Source organism: Myotis lucifugus, unplaced genomic scaffold (genome assembly GCF_000147115.1).
Source record: "Myotis lucifugus unplaced genomic scaffold, Myoluc2.0 scaffold_48, whole genome shotgun sequence".
NCBI classification, from domain to species: domain Eukaryota; kingdom Metazoa; phylum Chordata; class Mammalia; order Chiroptera; family Vespertilionidae; genus Myotis; species Myotis lucifugus.
Window position 1 is genome coordinate 5,489,130 of NW_005871096.1, and position 9,736 is coordinate 5,498,865.

General features: G+C 40.3%; 1 protein-coding gene across 1 annotated transcript in view; it reads left to right on the forward strand.

Moving 5' to 3' along the window:
- The window catches only part of TMEM156 (transmembrane protein 156), a 36,042-nt gene that overhangs the window by 21,140 nt on the left and 5,166 nt on the right, over positions 1-9,736 (forward strand). The gene's annotated exons all lie outside the window — the stretch shown is intronic.

Sequence of the window (9,736 nt, forward strand, 5' to 3'; positions counted from 1 at the left end):
TTCTAAAGACAAAATTCACTTTTAAAGAGAGAAAATAGCATTTCCCCTGGTGCCCCTCTAACCAGCACACACACCAGACATCCATACACCAGGAATGTTTTAGCCTGGCTCTGTAGGGCTTTTGCTTGCTCTAGGCCTAGGGACTCCCAATCCTTTCTCTTTTCAAGTTGAAATTTTGAGCACTGCAACCAAGAAAAGTCGATAGTTGTCCTGTCAACACAGACAGTGGGGAGAATCACACATTCAGAGTTCTGGCTAACCACAGGACTAACCACACGCTGTGTTTATGAGCCCGTGATTTTCATTCACCAGAGAAACCTGCCTCAGCCACCCTTTCCCTTTAACAGCTCTCACTAAAAACCCTCTGGCTTTATTACCGGGTATATAATATTAACGTTTAGAGCAGGCCAAGGGATGGTGGCCTGTTTTAAAATGAAGAGTCCTTTTGAGGCTTAGCTTCTTAAAAGGGAGAAGAAGCAGATTCGTTCCTGTTATTTATATTCCTTTAACCTAAATGCAATTTTTCCTCCTCCCATTCTAAGCTGCTCTTTCTGAGAGAGAAATGGAAAGGAAATAACGTCTCCCTCGAGCGCTGTTTTTAAGGCCTCTCTTTGGAATGATGGATTATAGGCAGCAGTAAGAAAAAAAATGTGCCGGCATGGTTCTCTGGAGAAGGAGTAACACAAGCTGGAAAAAAATGTAGTTCAAAGAGAGCAGTGACTGCAGTCACTTCAGCAGAGCCTCTTGCTGTCCACTGCGGCTGTACATCCTGCAGTGTCTCTCAGTTGTTCGTGAGTAAGTATTGTTACACATGTGCACACAGAGTATAGATAGGCTCACACCCTCAGAAAGACAAGGAGAACCAGGAGAGATCACCCAGACCCTGGCCCTGCACAGTGCCTGGCGCGCAGTGGGGCAGCAAACACTGATGGGATACATGAGTTGCTTTGCTGTAGAAAAGATGTCGCACAGAATCAAGTCCCAGGCTTTCAATTTTGTATTTTCTTTCTTGCTTTGAGAAGCACGGTGGCATATGTTGCCTCTCCTGGCATTAATCTATTTTACATTTTATTCTTTTGACTATTATCTTCACACAGATGATTCTTATCTTATTCACCTTTGGATCCTTGTCCCTAGCATACTATCTGGCATGTAGTTTATGGACAATAAAAGCTTATTAAATCACACAAACGCTAAGGGGGAATGTGTCTAGAGTTAAAAGAGCAGATGAACAAGAAATGAAGCTTGGGCATTGGGAAAGGTGAAACAAACAAAGAGACAAAGAGTGATCAGAGGCAGCATAATTCTACTTCATTAAAGAATGTGTAGCACACTTTATAGAATTGTTAAGCACATGAAAGAATCGTGAAAACACTGACCATTTGAAGAAGATATTTTGAGAATTAACACAAAAACGGCTTTGGAATATATCCCTAGACACAGTGCTTAATGAGTTGATCCCATTGGGAAACCAAGGCCAGGGGCAGAGGCCATAGACTAGGACCCAGATCACTGGATGCAAACAATAGACACCAACTTGGCTGACTTGGCAGAAAGGAAATTGATTGGAAAACCAATATGGAATCCACAGAAGCAGCCGGGAGGTTAGGGAATCTGAGATTGGAAAATAAAGAGGAGTTAAGAGAGGCCAGGCAGCTAAAAATGCATCCAAACTCATACCACAGGAATGGTTTGGTGAGAATACCTCTGCTGGTGTGCCCACCACTGGACGTCCCTCTGAGCTGCCAAAGCTAGCCTTCCACCACCTGGCCGTTTGCATCTCTGCCAGGATTGCCAGCCCCAAGGGGGAGTAGCTGATTGATGGCGGGTAGGCCAGGAGGCCGAGAGTGGGAATATCTGCCCTTCTGGCTTCCTGCACCCCTGAGAGTCCCCGTGAGCTATCCACATGCTGGACAGCCAATACATCTCCACAACCCCCGGTTTCTGGGATTCAAGCTCCACTTATTCCTGCTGTGTGGGTCCCTTAGGGGGGTCATTTCATCTCCCCCTTCTATGTCCATAAAACGTGCTGAAATTTTTAAACCTGAAATTCTTCACCCACAAACATTCAACTAAAATCCATTGAACACCGACCACACACCGGGCGTTGTTAAGTGTCGACAACAGAGTGGCACGTACGACAGCACGGTCGCTGCCTTCACAGAGCCGACACCACAGTTAAGGAAATTCTGGTGCCTTAGGACAGCGGTTCTCAACCTGTGGGTCGCGACTCCTTTGGGGGTTGAACGACCCTTTCACAGGGGTCGCCTAAGACCATCGGAAAACACATATATAATTACATATTGTTTTTGTGATTAATCACTACGCTTTAATTATGTTCAATTTGTAACAATGAAAATACATCCTGCGTATCAGATATTTACATTACAATTAATAACAGTAGCAAACTTACAGTTATGAAGTAGCAACAAAAATAATTTTATGGTTGGGTCACAACATGAGGAACTGTATTAAAGGGTCGCGGCATTAGGAAGGTTGAGAACCACTGCCTTAGGAGAAGGGGAACCAATGAAACTTTAAGAACTCAGTAAATGCCTCCAATATGCACAGTTCTTTCACACACATCACTTACTTTCTTTCATAAGAACCTCACTCGTTTTTCCTGATGAGAACAGTGAAGCTATGAGAGTTTAAGTCACCGACCCACAGACAGGTCTTAGCAGAGTCAGGGCTCAAACTCCAATGGGTGCACTTTCTAGCACCCCGGTGGCAATGGCGAACTGGGGAGCTTACCTCTGCTGGTTCCTCACAGACCAAAACTCTCCATGCTCTTCAACACTGGAAACTGAGGTGAGACCTTTCCTCTACAAGCATACAGAGCAGTGATGGCGAACCTATGACACGCGTGTCAGAGGTGACACGTGAACTCATTTTTTGGTTGATTTTTCTTTGTTAAATGGCATTTAAATATATAAAATAAATATCAAAAATATAAATCTTTGCTTTACTATGGTTGCAAATATCAAAAAATTTCTATATGTGACACGGCACCAGAGTTAAGTTAGGGTTTTTCAAAATGCTGACACACCGAGCTCAAAAGGTTCGCCATCACTGATATAGAAGCGTGTGTGAGACAATGTGGGTCATCCACAAAGTCACATTTCAGCACTGGCTGAAATGCTTTTTGTAGTTAATGTGGGTGAGTATGTAGGGACCATGAAGGAAAGAAAGTGGAACTTTATTGTGAAAGAGAATTACTTATACCATAGCAGGAGAGATAAATAAAGCAGACACGAAACAATAAAAAAAAAGAGAAAAAAGAAAGAGAATTACTACAGGCCAATAGTGGGTGACCCAGTAATTTGTATTACCCCCACACAAAATGAATGGCCCTATAAAATTATCATTTGCAACATGTTTATGGCCAGTACAATAAAGATTAAGCAGGTTTCAATTTCCTGCTGAAGAGAAGATAAATCACTGGGGCCAGATGTCTAGCAACCAAGCAAGATAACATGAAAATTCAATTTTTACTTGCTTAACTATGATTTTATGACTCTTAAAATACAGATTTGAGTTCATAAAACAGTAAAGGTTATAGCCATCTGCTTGGTTCCAGAATACATCAAAATGCGGAGGGTGACTCTGTGCACAGGAAGAATTTCCTAAGTGTGAAGAATCTATAGGCAGAACAGGGTGATTTATTTTAACGCCTTTATGTGACAGTCATTTATGCCAGGTATGAAAGAATTGATGATAAAACATATGCAGATAAACATTTGCTCCATCTTTGCACAGACTCTCCCTGCCTGAACCATCCTCCCTCCCTTGCCATCCCTGCACACCTCCCGTCCTCCCACCCTGCCTTTGTCTAGTGAACTCCAACCCTGGTTTAATTGACACCTCCTCAGGGAAGTCACATTGGACCTCCCAAATTAGGTCAAGTCCCCTTATTACACATCCTCATAATACCACAAGTCTCTCTTTGTGGCAATTATTACTCTTGCTATTTGAAATATATTTCTATCCTTAATCCAGGATATGTTTTCATTGATTTTAGAGAAAGAGGAAAGGGGGGTGAGAAAGAGAGAGAAGAGTTTAGTTGCCTCCAGTATGAGTTCTGACAGGGGATTGAACCAGAAACCTAGGTATGTGCCCTGATCAGGAATCGAACCTGAAACCATTTGGTTTACGGGATGACCTCCAACCAACCGAGCCACTCGGCCAGGGCTATTTGATGTTTTTGTGTTATTATTTGACTAGAGGCCCAGTGCACAGATTCGTGCACATTGAAAGAAAATTAATTAGAAGAAATATTTTAGAGTCCAGAGAGGGACTATGGGAGGGCTCAGGGCGTGTCCTGCCCCTCTCGCCCAGTCCCCATCAGGGCTGATCGGGGCCGATCAGGGCCCATTGGGGCTGGCTGGGGAGGGACTGTGGGGGCGCTTCAGGGTGTGTCCTGCCCATCTTGCCCAGTCCCAATTGGCCAGACCCCAGCAGCAAGTTAACCTACTTGTCAGAGCATCTGCCCCCTGGTGGTCAGTGCACGTCATAGTGACTGGTTGAACAGTTGAATGGTCGGACACTTAGCATATTAGGCTTTTATATAGAGAGATTTATGTCTCTCCCATGAGCCAGGTAGCTCATTGAGGTCAGGGACACTATCTTATAGTACTCATCACTACATCCCAGCTCATAGCATAGTGCATATAATGGCACATAATAGGTGCCTAATAAATATTTATCAAGTAAATACAACTCTACACTGACTATGTTGAAAGAATGGCTGCACAAAGACCTTCTAAATACCCCCACCCCTAAATTATAACTTTTGATAACACCTATTCAAAATAATGAAAGGAAAATGGTTAAACACTTCATCAGTTTTATTCCTTGGAGTATTAAGGATATTTGCAGTGTGAATGAACCGGAAACTGAGTCAATGGCTCAGAATATTGGCAGCTGTCTGTTGAATGAATATTTTTTTTCTCTTTAGCTGTTAATTCTAGATAATTTTGTAGTAATTTATTTTTCCATCCTCATTTGATTTTCACACTGGCCAGATTTGGAGCAAATGCACAGTTTTAGGATCACTGTTAATAATAACAGATGAAGCTTTGTACATAGTAGGGAGTTGGTGCCTGGAATAATGGAAATCTATTTTAAGTTACCATAATTGGTCCTATTAGCCCTGAAAGGCTACTAGTTATCTTGGGCTTGCACAAAAGTGCCAATGTTTTTATGTGATGAAAAGGTTAGAATGATGCATAGCAGTATTAAAGTTCTGCATAGCAATAAGGATAAATCATTAAGACTGGAAGGCTTTTTGAAGCCAGATTAGAGAACTGAATAAGAATTGCTAAACCATCTGAAAATTTCCACATCTGTCTTGATCACAGTCATCTGTTAAGATTAACTTGAGTTCCGTGCATTTTTTTGAGAAGCTCTTATGAGGAAACCTAGTACTTCGAGGGTAACAGTTTAGACATTTATTGCCACTGTCTCCACGAAGGCTCATGGTTGACTCTCCCAAAGTTTGAAGGAGAGGGACACACTGAGGTCATCATTTCCAAGGTTAGCTATCCTTACCCCTCTCCTGTTGAGCACATATGCGGGTCCTGCTAAATTCTGAGCAGACCTCTTGAGTGGGCTTAAAAAAAATGCTGGTAAAAATATTCTGTTTTGCACTTCTTAGAGCTTTCTATTTTTCGAAGTACTTCAAAATACACCGTTATTGCCTCGTTTCACCCTTACCTTTCTTTTCCTCCTTTAAGCCTCAAGGCAGCCGCACTCGCTTTGCTGAAGTCACAAGGAAATGATCTCAGTAGTTCAGGGATCAGTAACCACTGCCTACCTTTTATACGAAACCTGTGGGGTGAGGCAGGGCCCTGCCAGGATAGGCTGCTTGGCTGCTGCAGCCCACGGGCCACGAAGCACACAGGTGCCTCGTGTAGGTGAATTTACCTGATCCCGTGCCTCCTTTCAGGCCTGTGGGCTCAGCCTCCTGCAATGGTAGTACACAAAGAAGGATCCCTTGTATAATTCCGCTCACATCAATAGGTTTAGAAAACCAGAGGGCCACTGTATTAATTCACAAAGAGTAATCCCAGTGAGAGAAACACGACCCAAAACATTTCTGAGCAAACACGTGTGTTCTCTCTCCTTAGAACCACCTGGGAAGTCAAATCACAGTCAACACTTGTTTGGCAGGTCTTAGGGTGGATTCCTCTGCCAACATATGTTGGGGGGCCTTCTTCCCCAGTTTAGGGGAAGCCTGATGGCTCACATAACACAGCACTTTTAACACTTAACAGGCTTTGGCCTGGGGATCATTTCTGAAGATGACTTTGTGTATTTCCGCTCTGATTGTGGGTTGATTTGATAGATTAATCCTCAGAGGACAGTCTTATCCCCAAATTCCTAGGTGGCACCCCAGTTAACTGCTGTACTGCTTCTAACCACACCCTTTTATTAAGGAAAATGAAGCACAAAAAAGTTAAGTGATATTCTTTCAGTCATTCAACACGTCTTTACTGAAGACCCATCACGTGTCATGCTCTAAGGTGGCTCCTTGCATAAAATACAATCTTTGTACACAAGAAGGCAGACAAGTAAGCAATTACAGCAAAACTGGATAAATTCACAATTGGGGAAACAGAGGAGGTCACAGAGGATCATATATTGCATGGACACCTAACCCTACTTACTACTCCTTGTTTTTGTTGTTGTTGTTTTTTGTTTTTTTGTTTTTGTTTTTTAGCTATTTTGGCTTTCCAGTGTAATAATCAAGTAAAATATTGTTGAACAAGTAGTTTTTGAGATAAGAGTATAAAAAATTGATGGGGAAAATTCACTTAGCAGCTCAGAGAGTCTGGTAGGATGAGGAAGTTTTAGATGTGCCTTCACTGTGGGAGATGTACCTTGTCTTTGGCAGGAAAACCATCAGGACCAAAGTGGACAGAACATCTTGCAAGTTTCTGTTACTCTGTAGGAATAAAAAATTACCTTGGAAGGATGAGTTGAGGTTAGATACCAAATGTGAAAAACCCTGGACATTGTCATGGGCAGGGTGATAGAGGCTTTATCCGGGAACATAAGGCATGGAGTTTTACTTTTCATCAAAGTTTCTACTGGTAGAAATTCATTTTATTCACTAGATTCAGCCAGGTCAAAACTCCAACTGGGGTTCTTTTCAATGTTTTAGGCTCTTCTGAGGTTCCTGAAAAAAGTCAAAGAAATGCTTGGTTCAGAGATTTGACAAATTCATAAAAAGACTTCTGTGAAGTTTTAAAATATGTCTGACTGCTTCTACTACCTTAACTGGTGCTGCTGAATTAATATTATTCAAAAGCAGCTCCATTTCCCAGGGTAGAACAAAAAAAGTTCCACCTGCTTTAACAACTATTCTGAAGAAGTTATTAAAATCACACATGTCTTACTTTTTGCCTTTTCATCAAATTTTCAGAAGTTTTGCTATAGCATATAGTTACATGACCCTGGTCACTAGAAGAGACAGAGGAGAATGCCCCACTAGAGAGTTACTTTAGACATCATTTAGTAAAATATGGTTATACCATAATATAAAATATCAGCAAACCAAATAAATAAGCAACTGGTGAGCAGCTTGGCTTTCCAATTGAAAGAGCTATGTTCATTTTCTTCAGTAATTATTTAGTTTCATCAATAGGCTCTTTGGATACTTTAACCTAATTGTGTAAACAATTATTTGCATAGTAAGTTCATGATGAAGCTTTAAGGTGCATCAGAAGCAACTTGGATGTCTGTAAACAGATATTGAAGTTAATATGTACAAGCCCTTTGAGCCAGTAGTTCTATTTCTAGGAATTTGACCTGTAGATGTACTTACATGGGAGAGAAATGACATACGTACAATGTTTATTGCTACGTTCACAATGTCAAAAGATTAGACACAATCTACATAGAGGGCTATTTAAAGACATGATGATAGATGGATTATGTGGAATACCAGGAAGTTGTAAAAAGGAATGAGAAAGGTCTTAATGTGGAAAGATCTCTAAAATATATCCTTAAGTACATGTGTGGATAGTAGGCTAGCAAACTGTGTAAAGAATGACAAAAATAACATACATGTGTATAAAAGTATAAATCTATCTATCTATCTATCTATCTATCTATCTATCCATTTATTTATCTTCTATTAATACACAAAAAACAAATAACCTTGGTTGCCAGTGGCAGAGGAAGGGAAGTATGTGATGCAGTGGGAAGTGATTGTCTAGGATATGGGGTAAGAGGGAGAAATTTCACTGAATGTCCTTTTATAGTTTAAAAAATTCTAGTCATGTGAATGTATTATTTATTTAGAAAGTTAAATCTCCAAATTAAGTTTTTCTTATTGAAAATTTTCTCTAATGTTGTATTATTTATTTAGAAAATTTAAATCCAAAAATTGTTTTTCTTATTGAAAATGTTCTCTAATGAATGTATTATTTATTTAGAAAATTAAATCCAGAAATTAAGTTTTTCCTATTGAAAATTTTCTCTAATAAATGTATTATTTATTTAGAAAATTAAATCCAGAAATTAAGTTTTTCATATTGAAAATTTTCTCTAATGAAAACAATAAAAATTCCCAGAGAAGGGTTGATAGTATTTCTATTTTGGTAAACTATACCAGTGCTAATCATCTTCATGGACAAGAAACATCATATTCTTGATTACATGTAAATCCTCCTTTTTGGCTTCTCTTTTTAAGAAGCAACTACCTGCTTCTCTTTACATTATAGGTCACCTCATTTCCATCCATGTCCAGGGCTTTGTATAAAAAGCAGAGGCATCTGTGAAGCAAAAACCACATATACTATGTAGGACTAAGTTTCCATATAAAAAACTAGAAAAGCAAGACTTCAGACCCCAGTGGAATAAAAGAGATACCATTATGCCATGGACATGACATTTCATCTTCTGCTTTGAAAGCAGCTAAAGATAATATTAGACGAATTTGATAGAGTCACATGGTCATAGTAAAGAAAGATTAGAATTCACCTAGTTTGTAACTTTGCTTTTTTGGTAAAATTGTCTCTGAAATAAAGGATGTCATTAATATTCTTCTTAAGGACACATTTCAACAACGTACCATAGAAGGACATGTTTGCAGTCAGTTTCCAAACTAAAATTCTTTTCTTGCTACTTGACATTGTACTTAAAACATTTTCTCTCTACTTTGCTCCTTCTCAGCTATGCTTTAGGTCTTGTCCCCAGAAAGTGGGAGCAGAGGAATAATGAAAGGAAAGAAACAGAATTGAGAGGAATGGGTCAAAGGTGTCAGAGTTGTAAGCAGGAAATTTAGTGAATGGTGGAAACTGCCAACATTCTTTCTAGATCAGTGGTTCTCAACCTTGGCTGCACATTAGAATCACCTGGGAATCTTTTTAAAATCCTGATTTCTGGGCCTCATCGTCCGCAAATTTTGTTTCTTTGTTACTAACGTAGTGTCCCCACGGCACAGCACAGGGAGGGAATTTCCAGAGGACCAGGCCCAGAAGTGCGGTCTTTAACAAATTCCCACGAGAATCATACACGGAGACACAGGAGACAACCATATCGCTGAACAGACTTCTTGCATCTCAAACTCTATTAGAACCACCGAGTAAAGTATTCTACACCTTCGGATTCAATCTGGGAAGTAGGAGAGACTACTTCTTGAATATGCCACTTCAACTCTATGATGGTCCACGACCTGATACAAAATTACTGATTGCCCAAAGGGGAAAAAGGAACAGTTACCCAATCC